The sequence below is a fragment of the Canis lupus genome, chromosome 27 (assembly GCF_011100685.1).
Source record: "Canis lupus familiaris isolate Mischka breed German Shepherd chromosome 27, alternate assembly UU_Cfam_GSD_1.0, whole genome shotgun sequence".
Classification (NCBI taxonomy): domain Eukaryota; kingdom Metazoa; phylum Chordata; class Mammalia; order Carnivora; family Canidae; genus Canis; species Canis lupus.
The window spans coordinates 18068352-18089966 of NC_049248.1; the positions used below are offsets into that span (position 1 = coordinate 18068352).

Genomic DNA, 21615 nt, shown 5'->3' on the forward strand with positions numbered 1-21615 from the left:
GCTGAGATAAACTTGTTGTTTTTATAGAAAGAAAGTTACTTCAGAAGTTGTAGAGATTCTTTGCTGCTTAAAAAAAAATTATAATATGACCAATGTGAAGATGCAATCACTCAAAAAGAAGCAAAGAATCAAAAATAAGAGTAAATCCTGAGAGGTGGGTATTTGACAAGATCTTAAGAACACAAAGGAAGCAAACCTAAAAAATTATAGAGGGAAGACAATTTTAATCTGCCAACTGGGAATGGAGGAAGGGAAATGAAAACTAGTAGATGGCAAAGCATTCATAGTTGGATAGTTTAGGTTCGTTAACTTGAAATGGACGAGATTGAAGTTAAATACAGTTCATTTTCAGTCTTCCCTATCTTTGATTAACTTCACTGAGTTGCAGTAGACCCCTCTGCTATGTTTCATGACATAAATACTTAAAATTAAAATCTGTTTCAATTGTTACTGCTTCCTGAAGTGGGTCATAACACTGCATATCACAAGACGACCAAATGGGGTGTCAGGACCTAACAAATGTTTGCCAAAGGTATTTTTCATACTGAACAAATTTACCATTTTACCAAAAACACTATAATCTACACTTGTATAGATATGACAAGGGGATATATGACCCCTTTCCAGAGCACCTAAAGGAAACTTTAGGCACTCTCTACTTTTTCCCCTTTGATGCTCTTTCCTCTTTCTTCACAGAGTTAATGAAGACATCTGCCTGACAATACTCAGCTTGTCAAATTAGACAATGAAGAGCCCAATCTCCCTTGTCATCTGCAAAAAAATGGAAACCAAAAAGTATGTCAGAAATACATACACTTTATCTTGCCCTCAGCCTAATTATAAGAAGAATGATGGATGCTGAATGGTTTTACAAGTCTCTTAATTTTGATGCTCCCTCTTGCAAAATGAATCTTTATTACTACTGAAACCCATGAGCAGCATGCATAAAACAGGGAGAGAAATTGCTGAAAAGTGGATAGTAAAATATGTGGCTTTTCACCTATTCAAATGCTTGATCCAATATGCAGAAAAGTCTACTTGTTAAAGTATAGAAGGAAAGTTGAATAGAAAAGAAGGAAAGGGCTTCCCTTAAGGGTTTGAAAATCAATTCCAAATTTCCATAAAGAACTAGACCTGCAGATGACATGTACAATGTATACCCACGTATATCTGTTGTCCACAGAGCTCTCTTGTCTTTATCGCATTCACATTTATTCCTTCTCTTCTCTTCTTCTTTTCTACATTTCAAAACAGCTCTACATCTAATGTAAAAAGAAGAGACAATCTCTTATGCCCACTAGGGAATCACTTGTTTGTGTTTACTATTATACCTTCTTATTAGGCAGACGTATTTGGAATGTGTTATTTAGAATTATTTCCTATGACAAACTACTATGAAATGGGTATTATTTGACAGGTTCTTATGACATTTCAAAAGAGGAGCAACTCAATCCAAAATACTAGTTCCTTGATGGACATTGGTCTTCAATGGCTGCCTAATCCTCCTCTGCTTTGCTTTGCTTTTTTCTTTTTCTTTTCATTTTCTTAAGATTTTATTAATTTATTTTAAGTAAACTCTATATCCAACATGGAGTTTGAATTCAAGATCCTGAGTTCAAGTGTCACATGCTCTACCAACTGAGCCAACGAGGTTTCCCCCTGGTTTTCTTTTAGAAAAGTACTTCATCCCCATGGTAGAAGGGCAATTGCCTATCTTTGGAGGCTAAGAGACCCAGGTCTTTTTTGTGATAGACCTGAAGGTCAGATGTATGACAACCTCAGCCAACCAAGTTATCTCTCCTAAAACTATGAATCCTGAGTGAGTGATGCAAGAATGAAGAAAATATTGTAGAGATTATTTCTTTTTATTTTTTTTTTATTTTTTTTTAATTTTTATTTATTTATGATAGTTACAGAGAGAGAGAGAGGCAGAGACACAGGCAGAGGGAGAAGCAGGCTCCATGCACCGGGAGCCCGATGTGGGATTCGATCCCAGGTCTCCAGGATCGTGCCCTGGGCCAAAGGCAGGCACCAAACCGCTGCGCCACCCAGGGATCCCGATGATTTCTTTTTAGTAGCTTCAAAAGAGAAGAAGTGTGCTGACCAGGCATCTTTCACCATGCAGTGGTTGCTGTCCTTCCTACTTTCTGTCCTCTCAAGCCCCCTTTGCTCCTCTCTGTTCCCAAGCCTGACCTTACAGCCTCATAGCCTGTTATCCCTACATACACAAGCACCATATCCATTCTCATCCCTGCCCCCGTTGTCTTCAATTATCTTTAGTTTAAGAAAATAGCAGTCAGTCTCTGTGGACCACAAGTAAGGAAATCAATAGAATACCCATGAGATAGAAGTGAATATTCAAAAGATAATTTGTAAACTCTTTCTGATTTCATTGGAAATACATGTGAGAGGGAAATTGATAGGGTGTTTCTATACTATATGAAGAAATAGACCTCACAAACTATAAAGAAACATTTTTAGATTTTTCCCTTTTAAATATTTTCAGCATGTTTTGGGAAAATGGTAGCCAGATTTTTATTTTTTATTTTTTATTTTTTTTTATTTTTTTATTTTTTTTTAAATTTTTATTTATTTATGATAGTCACACAGAGAGAGAGAGAGGCATAGACACAGGCAGAGGGAGAAGCAGGCTCCATGCACCGGGAGCCCGACGTGGGATTCGATCCTGGGTCTCCAGGATCGCGCCCTGGGCCAAAGGCAGGCGCCAAACCGCTGCGCCACCCAGGGTTCCCGGTAGCCAGATTTTTAAAGAAAAAGATGCGGGGTACCTGGGTGGCTCAGTGGTTGAGTATATGCCTTTGGCTCAGGTCATGATCCCAGGATCCTGAGATTGAGTTCCATGTCATGCTCCTCTCAGGGAGCCTGCTTCTCCCTCTGCCTATGTCTCTGCCTCTCTGTGTCTCTCATAAATAAATAAGTAAATCTTTAAAATAAAGAAAGAAAGAAAGAAAAGAAAAAAGGTGCCGTTGTTGATGTAAGAGTCTGTCCCTCTACTTTAGGAGGGATATTAATAGATAAAACCAGGGTTTTTAAACTTGACATATTATGAAACCTGAAACACTAAAAAAATTCGCAAGGTTAGGGGCACCTAGGTGGCTCAGTCAGTTAAACATCTGACTCTTGGTTTTGGCTTAGGTCATGCTCTCAGGGTCATGAGATTGAGCCCCACCTCGGACTCTGCTCTCAGCGAGGAGTCTGCTTGAGATTTTCTCTCTCCCTCTCCTTCTGCCCCTCCTCCTCCCTGCCCCCCGGGGCCCCCACACATGCAGATGCACACACATGTGCTCTCTTGCTCTCTCACTCTCTCTCACTCAAATAAATAAATAAATCTTTAAAAAATAGTTTTGCTAGGTTAGAGAGAGTTCTGAATAAAAGACCAAATGATCATAGTAATGACAGTGAAGTAAGTGGATGAGACAAGAGAACATGTCATCACTGGTCCCAATTAATACTTTTGTTGACAAGCAGCTGAGTCATGACATGGCAGTGAGCAAAGAACTGAATGAGTAGAGAGAAGCTCATGGATGAGAGAAGACACATAAGAAATCAAAATGATATAGACAAAGTTGGATAATGACTCTACTTGATTACTATCAGTTATTAATATAACTAACACACTTTCCTATGTATTATCAATTTTGGGGGGGGGATTTACCTTTGATATATGTTTCTCACTTTAAATTTTTTTAATATTATAGAAAAAAACTCTCAAAGACTGTGAATTCTGGGATATGATAATTTACCATACTATGGGCAACACAGAGCTAAGACTGAATGGGATACATGTGTGATGTATTTGTGAGAGAGACAAGCATAAGTATAAAGAAAAGCAAGGGGGTGGGAGGAATGGATGGAAATTCAAGCCTGAATTGCCTGAACCAAGCTTCATGCTGGAAAGAAATGAAAGCCAACATAAAGATTGCAAACACTTAACGAGTATTGGGAAAGAAAAACATAACAGAATTTTATAAGAGCTCTGGGAGACATACATGTTAAAGAGAAAAAAGAGCCAGCAAAATATAAAAATATAAAATATCCTTCTTTACTGAAGAAGGAGCAAGAGAACCAAAAGAATACATTATAATTGCAGTAAAAAGAGATTCAGGAAAAGGCTGCACACATGTCAAGGAAATTGCTGAGAGAGGAGAGGCTTACAAATTGAGTCATACATAAACATATTATTACATTGCTAAATTTTCCCTGATTTTTAATTAAAAGACATTCATCATTCAATTTGATGAAATTCTGAAAAGCATTTGGAAGATACCAAAGATCTATTGATGACATTTCACCACAACATAATCATTTCTGGAGAACATGCTGAATATACACATGTCGATTTTCGTGTGGACATGGAGACTTGTTACCATCAAAAGGTGTGTGCTTGACCAGCATGGGTGAAACAAAAAGAATTGAGTCCACAGTTAATCCTAGGAGTAGTTCTGTATAATTGTGATTTGTTTCATTATTGTACATGGCAAGAAAAGCACTTTGGAGTCAAAGAAGCTTGGGTTCAAATCTGAGCTCAGTTCAGCTTTTTCCTAGGTGTGTGACTGCAGACAGCTTCAGTACTCCCACCTGTAAAAGGTGCACTTGATAGTGTCTCTTTATGGCTGATGAAGTGTTTAAAACTGGAGTTATTGGGGATCCCTGGGTGGCTCAGCAGTTTAGCCTGCCTTTGGCTCAGGGCGCGGCCCTGCAGTCCCGGATCGAGTCCTGCGTCGGGCTCCCGGCATAGAGCCTGCTTCTCCCTCCTCCTGTGTCTCTGCCTCTCTTTCTGTGTGTGTCACATTAGTAAATAAGTAAAATATTAAAAAAGAAAACTGGAGTTATTTTTTAAAATACCTATACCAATGTAGTAAGAGTTTAAAAGCTCCAGCTTGCTATTTCCTCCCTTCCTTGACCCCTACCACTATCAGAAAACAAACAAGGTAGAGCCTCCCAACTGATACTCAAATTGAAATCTTAAAATCCCATTTCAGATTAATCCATCTGGCCAAAGACTGTGTACTATTTTAGAAATTTAAAAATACTGAAAGATAACACATTCGGTCTGTCAGTCTCTTCTACCTCAGTGGACACATTTATGAAATCCTTGGCTGAGAGCGTCTTTTAATGGAGGCAGAAAGCCCATGAAAACCCTAAATCCATTTGCAGTGGTAGCATAAATGCATCATCCTGAGATGTCGAACCCGAGGGCACAGACAGATTTTATCTCCTTTATGGTTATTCCCTAGGGACTAACTTAGAGACTTTGGGAAGTATCATTTGGGGTGGGGGTAAGATCCATTTGATATTTAACATTTATGATTTTCTAGAGTGCCATAAGGGTAAAATATAAAAGCCTTTATTAATATTCAAGCATTTGTAATACATTTTTATTTATACATAGCCTTTATTCCCAGAGCTCTTGGGACTTTGCAGACACATTACAATTCAGACTCAATTTATCTTCACAAGTGTGTCACTAAAGTGTATAAGGAGGCAGTATAATTCTATTATCTTCAGATTACAGATACAGAAGAAAAAAAAAAAAGCAGAGACAGATAAAGTAATTTATCTATGGCCTCACTACACGTAAGTAGTTGAGCAGGGAATAGAACCAGTCATGTAATAGATATCTCTTCTGTCAGATAAGGACACCAGTGTCCCATCCCAGCTGGAAACTGTCTTTTTCTGAACCCTTACTACCAACTTGATGGGAAGATGGGATCCTATTCAGGGAAATAAAAATAAATAGTTCAGTCTCCAACACATCACTGCAGATACAACTGCTATGGATTTGGTCGCTGTTAGGTAAGGCACTGTTTGTTGAGGCTAAAGTTCAGAGCGGCTTTCTGTCCATTAGATGAGCATTTGTGTATCATATAGAACCTGCAGGGCCCCTCCTTTGCTGACCTTCCCACCAAACCCTTCCCTTTTAAAAATTTTTAAAATTATTTTTTAAAATTCTACTATAGTTAACATACAGTGTTCCTTAGTTTCAGGTACAATATAGTGACTCAACAATTCTATACATTATTCAGTGCTCATCATGATAAGTGTGGTTTTTAATCCCCATCACCTAATTTACCCACTCTCCCCCCACCTCCTGTCTGGTACAACAGTTTGTTCTTTATAGTTAAAAGAATGCTTCTTGGTTTGTCCCACCAACCCTTCTTTAGCTGGCTTCATCCCAAGTGTTGTTAAACAAATCCCTTCGAAAGTCTAGCACGGCTGAATCTTAACTTTAACATCTCCACCCACCAAACCAGAATCACGCCGCAGCCACTCTTAAAGGTAAAAATTAGAACATACATACCTCTGGCCCTGAGCCAGGTCTGAGGCAAGACTTTTACTTTTGTTTTTCCGTCAGTTGTTTTCATTTCAGAGGTCACCGTTCAGAAGAAAACAGGAAAACCTAGCACGAATATTTTCACGTAGGGATAATAAACAATCACTTGTTCATTATTTTTGTTTATAAAAGTTGACTTCCTTTAATTCTCGAGAAAAATGAAATAAGATGGGAGAAAAATTATTAAAATGGAATGTTTAAGATTAGATGGTCAAGATAATTTATTCATTGTAAAGGTATTGAAAGATGTTGTAAAGCCTCGAATCAAAGTCTTCTTTAATTGCTTGGGATTGTGACCAGCTTGAATTTAGGTAAGAAAAACTGCATTAAAAAATCTGTGAATGGCTTAGATACAATCTCTTTCCTCTGTCACTTAAAGCAAAAATAAAGTCTCCATCTATTTTTTTTCCAGGTTCATTGAGAAATTGGCATATATCGCTGTATAAGTTTAAGGTACATAGCGTGATGGTTTGATTTACATCTATTGTGAAATAATTACTGCTGTAAGTTTAGTTAATATCAATCATCTTGTATAGATACAATTAAAAGAAAAGAAATATACTCTGTACCCAGCCTATTCATTCAGCCCCACTCACTCAACCTCAGCAGCCATTGATCTTTTCACTTTCCCATAGCTTTGCCTTTTCCAGAATGCCATATCGTTGGAATCATATACTATGTAGGCTTTTCAGATTGGCTTCTTTCATTTAGTAACATGTATTTAACATTCTTCCATGTCTTTTCATGGCTTGTTAGCTATTTCCTTTTTAGCACCAAATAATATTCCCTGTCTGGATGTAATACAGTTTATTTACCCATTTACCTATTGAAAGACATCCTAGTTGCTTCCAAGTTTCGCCAATTCTGAATAAAACTGCTATATACATCCATGTGCAGGTTTTCGTGGGAACAAACGTTTCTCACTTCTTTGGACAATACTAAGGAACGTGACTGCTAGATCGTAGTAAGAGCATGTTTAGTTGTTTTTTTTTTTTTTTTCATGTTTAGTTTTGTAAGAAATCACCAAAGCATCTGTATCATTTTTCATTCCTACAAGCAATAAATGAGAGTTCCTTAGTTCCATAGCCTCTCAAGTATTTGGTGTTGTGTGTTTATTTTGGTCATTCTGAGAGGTGTGTTGTGGTATCTCATTGATTTGGTTATGCATTTCCCTAATGTAGAGCATTTTTTCATATGCTCATTTGCCATTTGTATATCTTCTTTGAGAGGTATTTTTTTCACACAGTTTGCCCATTTTTTAATCTGGTTGTTTCTTTATTGTTGAGTTTCAAGAGTTCTTTCTATATTTTGGATAACAGTCCTTTATCAGATGTATCTTTTGCCAAGTATTTTCTTCCAGTGTGTAGTTTATTTTTTTCTAAACAGTATCTTATATAGGGCAGAAGTTTTTTATTTTAATAAAATCTAGCTTATCAATTATTTCTTTAATGGATCATGCCTCTGGTGTTGCATCTAAAATGTCATCACCCATCCAAGATCAGCCAGGTTTCTCCTATGTTATTTTCTAGGAGTTTTATAGTTCTGTGTTCTATGAAGTTTATGATCCATTTTGAGTTAATTTTGTGAAAACTATAAGATCTGTGTCTAGAGGCACGTGGGTGTCTCAGTCATTTAAGCGTCCTAATCTTGGTTTCTGCTCAAGTTATTATCTCAGAGTTATGAGATGGAAACACACCTCAGGCTCTGCTCTGACGTGGAGCCTGATTAAGAGTCTCTCTCCTACTCCCTCTGCCACCTCCTAAAAGAAGAAGGAGAAGAAGTAGGAGAAAGAGAAGGAAAAGAAGAAGCAGAAAAACAAGAAGAAGAAGAAGAACAAAAACAAGAATAAGAATAAGAAGAGGAGTGTTCCTTACTCACATGTTTTGGGATTTTCCAAATTTTTGTTATTGGTTTTTAGCTTAATTTTATTGTGACCTGAGATCAGCATTGTGTGATTTCTATTCCATAAAATTTGTTGAGGTGTGTTTTGTAGCTCAGAATGTGGTCTATCTTGGAGAATATTGTATGTGAGCTTGAGAAGAATGTGTATTCTGCTCTTGTTGGGTGAAGTAGCCTATAGATGTCAATTAATCCTGTTGATTGATGGTCCTTATATTTTTACAGCCTCCTTTTCCTCTATTTCTCTAAATGGACTTCACAATATAACTAAATGATATAACTTCATCTCCCAAAATACGTTTCACATTTTCTCCTATCGATCTTTTATTATTTGTTCCCATTGCTTAGAATATATTTATCCTCCATCCCATTTAATAATAATAAAAGATTCAACTCACTAAGAAAGTGTAACAATTCTAAATTTAAATATATCTAATAACCTTGTTTCAAAATATGTAGAGCAAAACTTTACCAGAACTATAAGGATAAATATTCAAATCCATAATAAAAGAAAAAGATTTAACACAATTCTCATTAGCTCATAGAATAAGGAGCTATGAAATCTGTAAGGATATAGAAGATTTGAATAACATGATAGCAAATCTGACTTTTTCAATACACACAGGATATCCGCAAAGATTGGCATCTCAAGAAGATAGTTGAGAATAAAAAAATCAAAACACTTAAAATAGAGGAAATATTAAGATAAGAGCAGGAATTCAGGTATCTGTCATATATTTTTGTGTGTTATTATTTTGTTTTGTTTTTAATTAATTAATTATTTATTTATGATAGTCACAGAGAGAGAGAGAGAGAGAGGCAGAGACATAGGCAGAGGGAGAAGCAGGCTCCATGCACCGGGAGCCCGACGTGGGATTCGATCGCGGGTCTCCAGGATCACGCCCTGGGCCAAAGGCAGGCGCTAAACCGCTGCGCCACCCAGGGATCCCTGTTTTGTTTTGTTTTTAACAATCCTTTAAAAAATATAAAAATCAAAAAAAAAGAAAAAAGAAAAAAAAAGAAAAAAATATATAAAAATCATTCTTAGATCACTGACCCAAACAAAAACAGTCCATGAGCCAGATTTGACCTGAGAGCTGTGGTTTGTTGACTACTGCCTTAGATCATACAGACATTAAAATGATCATAAGGGGAAATTATAAAAAACTTTATACCAATAAAATTAAAATTTTAAATGACATAGATAAAAACCCAAGTTACCAAACTAACACAAGAATAGAAAATCTAGATTGTTTTGTAACTATTAAAGTAACTGGATTCTTAATTTAATTCTTTCCCACAGAGAAAAACTACAGGCACAGATGGCTTTCCTGGTGACTTCTACCAAACATTTAAACAGACTTTTGAAGAGAGCAGTAAACAAGGGATTATTTATTTTCCATCATTTTTGAGGGAGCTTCTTAGCCTTGATATCAAAACATAACAAAAACATTATGAAAAAGAAAAGTCTCAAGGCAATATCACCTAGAACACAGATTGAAAAATCCTAAATAAAACATTACCAAATGATATTTTACCAAAATATAAAAACTTGAGTTTATTCCAAGAATGCAAGATTGATTGAACAAAGTCAATCAGTGTAATTTATTACATTAATAGAACAAAAGAGAAAAATCATATGACCATCTTAATAAACAGAACAAATATTGTGATAAAATTAACCATCTATTCGTAATAAAAATTTTCAGCAAACTAGGAGAAAAGGAAATTTATTTCCAAAAAAGTGTCAACAGGAAACATACGGCAAGCATTAAGCTTAGTGGTGAAATGGTAAAAGCTCTCCTACTGAGACCTGAAAGAAGGCAAGTATGTCCACAATCACCACTCACATTCAACATTGAATGGAAGGTCCCAGCGAGTACAAAAAGGCAACATGGCTAACACAGAAAGAACAACAAAGGTGGGGGAAGAGAGAGAGAGAGAAAAGGAAAAGATTGAGGAAAGGGGAAAAGGAAGAAATAAGCTTTCAATTTTCACAGATGATACATGTATGTGTTTGTAGAATTTCCAAAAAAAGGAATGTAAATCGGTATAGTCCCTATGGAAAACAGTATGTGAGTTTCTCAAAAAATTAAAAATAGAACTATCATATGATCCAGCAAATTCCACTTCTGGATATATATCTGAAGGAAATGAAATCACTGTCTCAAGGAGCTATCTACACTTCTATATTCATTGCAGCATTATTTATAATAGCCAAGACATAGGTGGAACCTAAGTATCCATCAAAGGATAAATGAATAAAGTAAATGTGATGTCTATGTATATTGTGATATATATGTATATGTGTATATATATATAAAATATTATTCAGTCATAAAAAGACAGGAAATCCTGCCATTTGTAATATTATTCAGTCATAAAAAGACAGGAAATCCTGCCATTTGTAACAATGTATATGAACCTAAAGGCTTTATGCTAAAAGAAGTAAGTCAGGCAGAGAAAGACAAATACTGTATGATTTCACTTATATATGGAATCTAAAAAATCAAATTCATAGGAAGAGAATAGATTGATGGTTGCCAGAGGCAGGGAGTAAATGGGTAAAGGTGGTCAAAGGGTACAAACTTCCAGTTAAGTGAATTCTGGGATTGTAATGTATAGTATGGTGAGTACATTAAGGATACTGTATTGTATATCTGAGAACAGTAGATGTTAAAAGTTCTCAACACACACCCAAAAATTATAACCATGTAAAGTGATGGATGTGGTAACTAACCTTATTGTGCTAATCATTTGCAATATATAAATATACCAAATCATCATTTTGTACACCTTAAATTTACACAATGTTATATGTCAGTTACATCTCAGTAAAGCTAGGGGAAAAAAGAAATTCCAAAAGAACTACAGATAATTAGCATTAATGAAAGTTCAATAAGGTTGCTATGTAAAATACACAAAAGCATTTAGTTTCCTACCCTAGTTCATGAAGAATTCTTTTATCTTCTAAAAGTTCCAGATGCACTGGAAAACATTTCTTGATATCAGAAATTAACAGCCATAAGACAAGATTTTTAAATAATACTATTTAAACAAAACTCAAATTATCAAGCATCAAATCTTTTTTAAAATTTTATTTATTTATTTGACAGAGAGAAAGTGAGCACAAGCAAGGGGAGCAGGAGAGAGAAGTAGGCTCTCCACGGAGCAAGGGAGTTTGAGAGCTTGATGCAGAGCTTGAACCCAGGACCCTGGGATCATGACCTGAGCTGAAGGCAGAGCTCAACTGACTGAGCCACCCAGGCACCTCAAACATCAAATCTAACAAAAGACATACAGGACCTCCATGCAGAAAACTGTAAAACATTACTGATAGACATTATAGAAGACCAAATTAAATAGACAGACTGCACCATGTTCATGAATTTACGTAATATTAAAATGTAAATCTTCTCTGCATTGTTTTATAAATTCAATGCAATCTGAGCTAAAATCCCAATCAATTTTTTATTTTTTTTTAAAAGATTTTGTTTATTTATTCATGAGAGACAGAGAGAGAGGCAGAGGCATAGGCAGAGGGAGAAACAGACTCCACGCAGGGAGCCCACCGTGGGACTGGATCTCGGGTCTCCAGGATCACGCCCTGGGCTGGAGGTGGCGCCAAACCGTTGAGCCACCCGGGCTGCCCCCAATCAATTTTTTAGTTAGTTTATGTCTATCATGTGTATGCTTATGTTGGTGGATATTTAAATGTGTTTTGGTTTATGTTTTTATGGAATTTGAAAACTTGATTCTAGAAAATATATGAAAATGCAATGGACCAGCCTGATTCCAAAATGGAAATATATGGAAATGCAATGGACTAGGAATAGTGGAGTACCATTGACAGAGTTCACGGTAAGAGGCCTTACTCCACAGGACATTTATACTTCCCTTAATGTGACAGTAATTAAGACAAGATGGTGGTGATGAAAGGACAGACAAAATAATGGGATAAAAACAAGATTCAGAAATGGGCTTGTGTATATAGCAATTCCTGAAGGTCTAAGATTGAAGTTCAAAACAGTAGGGAAAGCATAATTTTAAATAAATGTTGCTGAATCGGAGAAGGACAAACATGATATGTTCTCATTCATTTGGGGAATATAAATAATAGTGAAAGTGAATAGAAGGGAAGGGAGAAGAAATGGGTAGGAAATATCAGAAAGGGAGACAGAACATAAAGACTCCTAACTCTGGGAAACGAACTAGGGGTGGTGGAAGGGGAGGAGGGCGGGGGGTGGGGGTGAATGGGTGACGGGCACTGAGGGGGGCACTTGACAGGATGAGCACAGGGTGTTATTCTGTATGTTGGCAAATTGAACACCAAAAAAAATTATTATAAAAAATAAAATAAATAAATAAATATTGCTGAGAATATTGATATTCCCACTGGGAGAGGAGTAAGAGTGGGATGGGCCTTAAACCCAATCACACATCATTCAGAAAAACCAACTTTGGATAGGTTACACATTTAAATGTGAAAAGCAGGGGCACCTGGGTGGCTCAGTGGTTGAGCATCTGACTTTGGCTTGGGGTGTTATTCTGGGGTCCTGAGATTGAGTCCCACATCAGGCTCCCCGGGGGGGAGCCTGCTTCTCCGTCTTCCTGTGTCTCTGCCACTCTCTGTGTGTCTCTCATGAATAAATAAAATCTTAAAAAAAATAAAGCAAGGAAGTAATTTCATAATAGCCAAGGGGAGATGGAAGTGATATGACCCGGGCTTTGGAAGTACTGCTAAGATTTTATTTCTTGATCCCAGTGGTGGTTACATTAGAGTTTGCTTTAGGATAAATTATTAAGCCACACATTTTTATTTTACACATTTTTGTATGTTCTATTATTTTTTCAAATTATATCTCTTGAAATTTAATTAATTTAGTAATAATAGGGGGTTTGATGGTTCTTTATGTTTTTAATTGAGATATAATTGACATATAACATTGTACTAACTATAGGTGCACACAACATAATGTTTTGACATATGTATATGTTGTAAGATGAATAACACAAGATTAGTCAACATCCATTACCATACACAGTTACAAATTTTTTCTTGTGATGAGAACGTTTAGGTCCACTCTCTCAGCAACTTTTTTTAAAAAGTAATCTCTACATCCAACGTGGGCCTTGAACTCACAACCCCAAAATCAAGAGTCACGTGCTCTACCAACTGAGCCAGCCAGACACTCAATTAGCAACTTTTAAATATACAACACAGTATTATTAACTATAGTCATCATACGGTATATCACATTCTATGACTTGTTTATCTTATAACTAGAAGTTCGTATTGTTTGACCTTCTTCACCGATTTTGCCCACCCCACACACACATACACCACCCCCAACTCTGGCAATCACCAACCTGTTTTCTGAGTCTGTGGGTTGGGTTTTTTTGTTTGTTTGTTTGTTTTTTAACTTCCACATATAACTGAGATTATACAGTGTTTGTCTCTCTGTGTCTGACTTATTTCATTTAGCCATAATGCCTTCAGGATCCATCCATGCTGTTGCAAATGGAAATAATTCCCCATATACACTTCAAATTCCCAAACTGAAAAGCTTAAAGAAACCTTCCATATGAATTGGGTTGGTGACCAATGACACTGACACTTGCAGGAGCCCAATGGCCTATTAAATTTAGCCATGGTCTTTGCAGTGTGCCTGAAATAATCTTATATTGCAGCCCACACAGCAATCTTCACCAAAGCTATCATCTCACCGATTTAAATGAAGGACTTGGGAGTTTCCTTTTTATGAACGGTAAAGACTGTCAGAAGAGAAGGAACAGCATGTAGTTTTAATTAAACTCTCCTAGTAGAAAAAAATTTCTTCTGCTGCATCATTGATGGACCTTCTAGGACCTCCCCCTTATGTAGGAGAACTGTCAGTATGGGCATACACACTTAAAACCCATGAGAGAGCCAGCAGCAATGATCCTCACCCTGTTGGTCACCATCACAGGAGGGAGCAATGGAGCTAAGTAAATTATCTCCGTGGAGCAGCCTCCTGTCCTCCATAGGCATTTACTGTATCAGCTTTGACAACCCTTGCCTCCTTTGTCATTCCAATTAAGTTATTAAAATTAAAGTAGACGTGCTTAAAGCTCAAGTGTTTTGGTAGAGGTTCTTAAAAAGGTCAGAAATCTGTGCCCTAAATTCTTAGTAAGATGCTTTCCCAGTTGTTTTCCCCTAGAGAAAAGAGAAAAAATTATAAATGGTCATATATATATTCTTGTAGACTTGCTTTCCTCAATTTCCATCCCACTAGATTAAAGTCCAACCTTTTGACATTCAAAAAAATCTCTATTTGATATGAGAAAATTAAACTTATTTTTAAAAATCCTTGCCAGGAATGCCTGGGTGGCTCAGTGGTTGAGCATCTGCCTTTGGCTCAGGTCATGATCCTGGAGTCCTGGGATGGAGTCCCACATCAGGTTCACTGCAAGGAGCCTGCTTCTCCCTCTGCTTATGTCTCTGCCCCTCTGTTTGTCTCTCACGAATAAATAAATAAAATATTTTAAAATAATAAAAATAAAAATCCTTGCAAGTGGCCTTCACTCTCCCCCAACCAAACCTCAACCTTTCCTTGACAAAAATCTCAAAACTAGCCTCTGTAGACATACCTGGAACAGAAGAAATAAAATGGAAATTTTCATGTACTCAGTACCATTGAGTTAAATTATCTGGGGTGCCTGGGTAGCACAGGCCATTAAGCATCTGCCTTTGGCTCAGGTCATAATCTTGGGGTCCTGGAATCAAGCCTCCCATCGAGATCGCTGCTCAGCAGGGCGTCTGCTTCTCCCCCTCCCTCTGCCATTTCCCCGTTTGCACAGTCTCTCTGTCTTTCAAATAAATAAAATCTTAAAAATAAATAAACAAATCTCTTTAAAAAGCCACTTAATGTTATAAGAAAATATAACCACCTTTCTCATGCTAGAGCATACCAGCTCCTTGAATAAAGTTCAGTGGTCAAGGCTTGGCGAAAAGGAAATATTTCTGATGGTAGATAGAACAAAAAAGTTCCAAGTTAAATGCTAGAGAAATCTCTTAATGAAGATATTTTGCAGACTAGAGCAACCTCCGAGGGGAAATGATTTGAAGTGACATCGTTTGAGACATTTAAAATATAGTGGATAAAATACTCAAACCCACCATGAAGAAACACTTTTTGTAGAACTCTTGGGAAAATTAGTGAGATTTACAATAGGTCTTCTCTATACGGAAGTAAGCCTAGGAGGCAGACCTGCTGTTGAATAAATGTTATTTTAAATTGGAGTGCGGCTGTATTGTAAGTCAGTCCCTTCTTCTTTAGAGAAGAGCATGAATGGGTAGGTTAGCCAAAAATTAAAAAGATTTTCTTTTTTTTTAAAGTGGTAGATATCTTCACAAAGCCTACCTCATTTTGTGAGTTTCTTCTCAAGAACCACATGCTTCAACACTCATTTTCTTTTAACTACTTTTTAAAATGTTCTCTACTCCCAGGATTTCCAACTTCTTTCTCTAATAAATCAGCATGTAACAGAGAAGAAAAGTTGGGAACTAACACAGTTTCAATTCCAAATGCTTAGATTCAATTCCACCTTTTTCAAGGAAAGTGAATTTCGTGGTGACCCTCCACGCCAAGGCTTTCCCACTGCAGGGCTGACCCAGCACAGCCCTAGTTAAGCATAAAAAATCACTTGTTTGGAATCAGCCCTTATGAGTTGAGGGAGAAAAAACAAAAAACAAAAAGCCAACCACCTACCTTCTAGAGAGCCTTCATTTAAAAGTACAATTGCCATATTCTGTAAGCCTATTGATTTTTCTTCATTGTTGAGATGAAGAATGTAAACAGAATTGCATATTTACTCAGTCCGTTTTCTGATACCTTTGCTCCAAGAGCTCCGTGCTTCTGTCCCATGTGAATGAGAGGCTGATATTTCCAGAGCTGGTCCATGGAGATGACTGATGAACGACCAGACAAAATTCTGATTAATGGTTCATAATTAGGAGTCACCTCTACTTGAAGAGCCTTTAAAAGTCCACAGTTTTGACCTCACTACCTTTTTTTTTCCCTTGGTAATTGCTAAAGTTTGACAGCCACTGTGTTTGTTGCCTGTAACATATGGCTAATTGAATCCGAGTTGGGGAAAGAATGACCACATTCCTAATTATGATCCACGGCACAGATCTGAAGCCTGAATAAATAGGAAACAAGGAAAAGGCTGCTGACCCAGAAAGCATACTATTATACAGTGACTGTAGCAGAATGCAACTATTTCCAGAAATGCCTGAATATCACTTCTTTGTGGTTTGCTCTTTTTTTTAATCACAGAAGGTGTATAAAGGTTAGGGAGAGCTTACTGTTATCCATGTGAGATTTGCAAGTCTGGACACTGGACACCTGATACTTAGTCTCTTGAAATTCATGTAATCTTACCCTGGGACACTTTGCATTTCTAATAAGGCAAATGCTGGATTTTCATCTTGTAGATTTTTCTCCATCCTCACCACTGCAGTAATGAAGATACATGTATATATTTTAAAACGTGTGCTTCAATTTTGGATGAATTTTTCTACAGTAGTTAATTTAATAGTAACATACCTCCTTTGAATTGCCTCCCCTGGGAGAAGAGGGAAGGCAGTAAATGAAATGCACCAAGAATACTCACTCATCAAACATTTTTGCTGAATATTTGAGTAACAGTGCAAGGCACGGTACTAGGTGTCAAAGGGTATACAGATGTTAAGACACTGTTTTTCAATTATTTTTTCAGTGCTTATGAAGGTAAGCAATTTGAACAATAGAAGTATAAGGTGAGAAAGGTTGTGGTATATACATAAGAAAATATTATTTGATTAACACCTCTCACTAGACTATAAATGCTATGAACGATACCTAGCACAGTGACACAAGTAAGCATTCAGGATATGTTAACTGTAAATTGATCAAGGAATGACGTGGGATTTAGAGAGAAGTCACTTCTGATTGTGGGATTCTAGGAGACTTTTTAAAGGAGGTACATTTTTGTTTTAAGTCTTAAATGAATGGATAAGGTTATAGTGCACATGATGGGGGTCACTCTTCTAAGATGGCTCAAGCCTAGGCGAAGGAAAAAAGCACAATACAGGATATATTTGGGTGGCACAATTGATCTAGTTTGTTTGAGAAAGTCATATATAATACTTGACACTTTGCAACATGTCATAAATTTTATAAAGATACATGAAAAGGAGTCATGTGAGATAGACCTAGGAAGGTATATTGGGAACAGATCCTGGATAACCTGGATTACAGGCTAATGATTATGACAAAAAGCAGTGATCCATCAATGTCCATGGGTTAATTCAAATCTCAACCATTTATTCATGACAGGAAATGTTCTCCTCTCTGAAATCTCTCAAGAACTCACGTGCCAGCATTAACATACTACAGTGGAAAATAAGAAGTATGATTTTCCCTGGAATTCATTTTTAGAAACAACTTGGAAGGCTATTGAGAATAGACATATATGTTAAAAACTTCAATCCTTCTATCTTTTTCTTTGGAGCAGCTTGCCAGCTATAACTAAAAATAATTCAGAAATTTAACTTAAGGACTGATATCAAAGGCATCTTTATCTGATAACATTTTTATTGTAAGACATTAAATCTCTCATGTGGTCGTTCTGGAAATGCAGGCAGTTTCTTTGGAATTGTGCAGCAAAGACTATCAGTCGTTTACACCAACAGCTGTTCTTCAGTATATTGACACCTTAAAACCCATTATTTTTGCACAGGAAACAGGGCCAACTGGAGACTTCCAAGGATAGAGTATACATTTTCATCTCTCTTTGCTAGTATACTTATGTAACTTAAAATTTGAGGAATAATAAGAAATAATATGTAAAGCATCTTAGATCGTATTGCTTCTAAGGAAATATTCACCCCTCTCCTTTCCATGGGAGGAATACATACTTCTATCCTCATTGATGTTGGATTTGGCCATGTGACTTGCTTTGACCAATGGGATGTCAGCATACATGACACACACACACAAAGGCTTGATGTGTGCCTGTGGGGTTGGGCTAATCCTCTTGGACTTCCAGTTGCCATGAGAAGAACTTCCAGTGTGTAACCATTACCCCTTTGACTCAGGATCTAAAATGAATACTTATAGAAGGGACCTAAGCCTAGCCCTCACCCAGAGCTTTGAGCCCCTGAACTCCAGCTGACACACAAATGTGTGAACAAGAAATAAATGCTTGTTGTTTTATGCCACTAGGGTTGGTGATTGTCATCAGGCATTTGTTGACTAATGCCATCTTCTGCAGACTCTGTTCAAATTTGTCAAGATTTTATGCATCAGTAACTGCAGTCTGTGGTTTTTAGCCACCCCAGAATCCTTTTAGTACAAGTAAAGTGACTTAAAGATACAAACACTTAATTCATATTTTTGTTATAATATACCCATGAAATTAAGAATTGACTTATGTGGCAGGGCAATCCTATCTATGTCTATTGGCTTTTACAACTGTGATGGCTTCTAATAGAACTCACAGACCCGGTTTGTCTGGAAATGTGACGATAAAGTAACCCACTACCTTTCCTGTGACCATCAGAGCTTTTGAAGATTACCTCTTGTATTTATGAACTGGGAAATAGGACTCTGTCTCCTCACACCATTTATTCCTGATTTCCCTCATTCTTAGCAACTGACATGACGATCATTCTTGTTGAGAACATTAGTAGCTACTTTAGCGCAGGTTATGGCAATAAAAGAGGTGCAAATTATTGCAAGATAGGTAATCCTTCTCAAGAGAGCTTCTTTAGTTTTATGTTCTGTCTATAAAACTTTCCAGCCCCTGGAATCTGATGTGGTCTCTCTTCTCTTTGGAAGCTATTTACTTAGCTATATACGGCCTCTCCTGATCTTCCTAAATAAAGTTCTTCTTTATTTGTTCAGCTCTCCTAGTTCTCCCCTCTATCATCACTGCACATATGTGAACGTATCTTTCCTCAAGTCCAGACACGTGGCCATGGACCCACAGGGCTAACAGTTTTCCAGCAGCCCCTCCGTGAGCTCGCACATTTTGTGACCTATGTGTTTGGCTTCTCCTCACCCACACAACAGATTGGCTAGTGACTCTATACACTCTACTCATTTCCTCCTTCCGAAACTTCACTTCACCAAGCTTCTTCCCTTTCCTGTAATAAGTCTCTTGTTCTGATACTACTTATAACGGCTGTGATTTCCTGAGTGGACTTACTTGTTTGTATGGCATTTTCCCCCCACCCTATCCTGTTCACCTGAACACAAGCCCACTGTTCACTACTGCCAATCAAATAGGAAGGCCTTTCAGGACTCCTATAACACCAAAGTGGGAGTCTTTTTGGATTTTGTGCTTCAGTAGCCCATGCCCACAGTTTGTTAAGTGCCACGATGAATTTACAGGACCATTGTGGCATATTTAAATTTTTAAGCTGCTATTGTTATCTTCCTTTTTGAACTGAATTATTTAAATAAATGGAACTGTTAGACTTTTAGTGTTTTACTTGTTTGTTATTTGTTTATTTAGGCCTAAAGATGCCATGGAAAAACTGACACACTAAGGACACCAAGAACCTAGGAAGGTAAAGAACCTCTGCAGACCAGTAAGGACTCATGATATAAAAACAATGTAGAGGGACACGGTGGGTGGTTCAGGTAGTTCAGCATCTACCTTCAGCTCAGGTCATGATCCCAGGGTCCTGGGATGGAGCCCTGCATCAGGCTCCCTGCTCAGTGGAGAGCATACTTCTTCCTCCCTACTGCTTGTGCTTTCTCTCTCTCTCTCTCTCTCTCTCTCTCCTTCTCTATCTCAAATAAATAAATAAAATCTTTTTTAAAAAAAGAACAAACTAAAAAAAAAAAAAAACATAGAGTAACAGCAAGGCTTTCCCCTCCATATGGTCTCTGACTATCTCTTGGGGGGATGGGGTAATCAGAACACACAACTTTTTTCTTAGAACCAAGCTCCTTTGAGACAGCAAAACTCCCAGATAAGTCATTGGGATCTTGGAGTAAAGGAGATTGGACCCCAACTCTATGAATAGGCCCCTAAGAATTGGCAAGAGAAGGTCTTAGCCTCACAGAGCTTTATAAATTCCATGACAAGGGAGCAGCAGTATGATTGTCAAGAGCCCTAGAACAGAGTGGATGTAGCTGAAAGCCCTGCCAGACCGAAAGGCATTCATTCAGGCAAAAATGAAGAATGCATATAAGATGGGCTATATGGCGAGGATAGTGCAATGGGTGCCTTGAAGATGCATGTGTAATCAAATGTCCAATTCAGCTTTGAGGGCTTAGACCCAAGTAAGCCCTCCAGGACTTAAATGCAACCCAAGGAGAATGGAAGTAGAGATAGAGGGAAACCAAACACCTAACCACAATTAAGTTCTACCATGCTGCAGAATGGGTGTGCAAGCAGAAATAAAATTGAGTTGTTGAAAAATAAAGATCCAGGGACACCTGGGTGGCTCAGCGGTTGAGTGTCTGCCTTTAGTTCAGGGTGTGATCCTGGTCCAGGGATTGAGTCCTGCATTGGGTTTTCTGTGAGGAGCCTGCTTCTGCCTCTGTTTATGTCTTGGCCTCTCTCTGCGTGCCTCTCATAAATAAATAAATAAAATCAAAAAAACAAAAATAAAGATCCTTTTCTTACATACTTTGATCTATGGACTGAGATTCATTACAGCTATAATAAGCATATAAAATGGAAATCATTTCACCACTATTCAGGAAGGTGTTGTTTTTAAGAGACTCTATTTTTTTTTAAAGATTTAGTTATTTATTTATTTATTTATTCATTCATGATAGACATAGAGAGAGAGAGAGAGGCAGAGACACAGGAGGAGGGAGAAGCAGGCTCCATGCCGGGAGCCCGATGTGGGACTCGATCCCGGGACTCCAGGATCGCACCCTGGGCCAAAAGCAGGCACTAAACTGCTGAGCCACTGGGATCCCCGAGACTCTATCTTTTTTGAAGAAAAACTTCCTGTCCAAATACCGAGGAGAATTTTTTTTGATATCTCTGATGAAGAGAGATTGTGGCTCAAATCAAAATCCACTCAAAATCTATCATGCCTACTGTGACATATTTTATAAATATTAGAACTAAAAAGAAACACTAAGACTTTTGGCTAATGGTTTTCAAACATTTTAAATTCAGAAACTATTTCTGATCAAATATTCCTAGTAGAATATTATTAGATACTCCCAGAGATAAAAGTGGGGTTATTATACTAGCAAACTAAACTCAAATTTATAATATTTATTTAAAAAACAACCAATGAAAACAGTAAAGCTGTTTTGTAAATGTAAAGATATTAAACATTGGAGGTTATTGCTTTTAATCAT

The 21615-nt window shown here is 37.3% G+C and overlaps 1 long non-coding RNA gene across 1 annotated transcript in view; it reads right to left on the reverse strand.

Moving 5' to 3' along the window:
* Positions 1-3960: 3960 nt before the first annotated feature.
* Positions 3961-21615, reverse strand: part of LOC102157247 — a 62047-nt gene continuing 44392 nt past the window's right edge. Inside the window, exons 2-4 of the long non-coding RNA XR_005379919.1 lie at positions 16006-16205; positions 6323-6421; positions 3961-4798 (exon numbers count right to left, since the gene is read on the reverse strand). This is a non-coding gene — a long non-coding RNA (uncharacterized LOC102157247). The remainder of the gene's footprint in view (positions 4799-6322; positions 6422-16005; positions 16206-21615) is intronic.